A 1,598-nucleotide genomic window follows, 5' to 3' on the forward strand; every position below is an offset into this window, starting at 1 on the left:
ATATATATATATATATATATATACATGTATATATATGTATGTATACATATACATATTATTTGTAAAATAAAATAGGCCGCGTTTGTAAATATAGGTTGTAAAATCCTACTCAGTACTCCCTCTTCCTACTCCGTTATCTTGTTTGTAGTGATTTGCTACTAAATCTATGTAATTTCTCCCGAAATTACTTTTTTTTTTTTTACTCTGTTCATCTCTTTTCCTTAACCCATGTTCTTAGCACATGCTTCTTTAACCACACCCTGGGACACAATCCTTTCGGTTCCATAACCATGGTGGACTTTCAACTTCCCTAGGCATTTACAAGTTAATTCATCGGGGTTACTAAGAAGATAAGGAACTAACCATTTACTAAGAGTAATTTAAGCATTATATAAACATTATAGTAACATTATATTAGACATAATAATACAATCATAGTATCTACAGGATATAGGGAGAAAATTACGAAGATCTAGAAATCTAATAACTACTTACATGATAATGGCCGGAATGAGGTTTCCCTTTCGGGAGTCCCTGAGTGACCTTGCAGCTACTTGAAAATTAAAACACTCTCACACTTTGTACACAAACACTTACTCTTTTTTTTTTTTGAAAGGGAAGGGGAATATGTAAACTATAAAGTCCTTACAATCTTCCAAACTTCTTTACTTCATGCTCTTCTTACACTTCGCTCTGCTTTCTTCTTGCAAACTGGCTCTTATTTATAGTAGAAGTCCATCCGAATTTGAAATTCGGATTTCAATTCTTTAAAGCTTTCTTCACCTGCCGGGTGCTCTTTGGGCCCCATCGTCACATGGCTTTGTGAAACCTTTTTTGAAATTGAGTGTCCTTCTTTTGTCTTCTTGCGATAGTGGAGTTGTCTTTATTAGTAGTGGATAGTAGTGGAGTAGTAGGTGGAGTCTTCTTTATTATAATGGCTTGTGATGTCACTGCTTACTTATTTGTTTGTCTTCTTGTGATGATGTCATTGCTTACGTATTTCTTATGTATCCAGGTTGTGTAGTGTCACGGAATCAAAACTCATCCCCGAATCATTGTCTTCATTTGGGTCGTAATGTTGATTAAATTGGTCTGATAGATTATTTTCGTCACTGCTACTCTCTATGTCTTCATGGTTGGAAATTACTGGATTTGGCTTTGGATTTTCTCGTATAATTTTTTCTTGTTCCTCCTTAGTATTTTTTGTGAGTAATTTGTAAAGGGAACTTTTTATTATTTTTTCTATCCTTTTATTATTATTTTTTTTTCTTTTTTGGAGGAGGAATCCTTTTGTCCTTTTACTTGTTTCTGCCATTGTATTGAAACTTGTCGGCAGAATTCTTACACTTTTTGGTAAAGTGTCAACCATTAACGGATTTGATGAGTCTTTACCCGCTACCGTTTGAACGGGACTAGCTGTACCCTTAGCTGGTACAATAGCTTTTTCTACATTCGTTGGGGAATGTACACCCGTCTTATCCATTTTGTAGTGAGATGGAGAACTCTTACCTTGATCGGTATTTCCAAGTAAAAATCTTATCCTCTCTTGTAATGAGTGGATATGTTGTGTCATTTTTCCTTTTTCTGTTTCTAGTCTT

Source organism: Solanum stenotomum, chromosome 12 (genome assembly GCF_019186545.1).
Source record: "Solanum stenotomum isolate F172 chromosome 12, ASM1918654v1, whole genome shotgun sequence".
Classification (NCBI taxonomy): domain Eukaryota; kingdom Viridiplantae; phylum Streptophyta; class Magnoliopsida; order Solanales; family Solanaceae; genus Solanum; species Solanum stenotomum.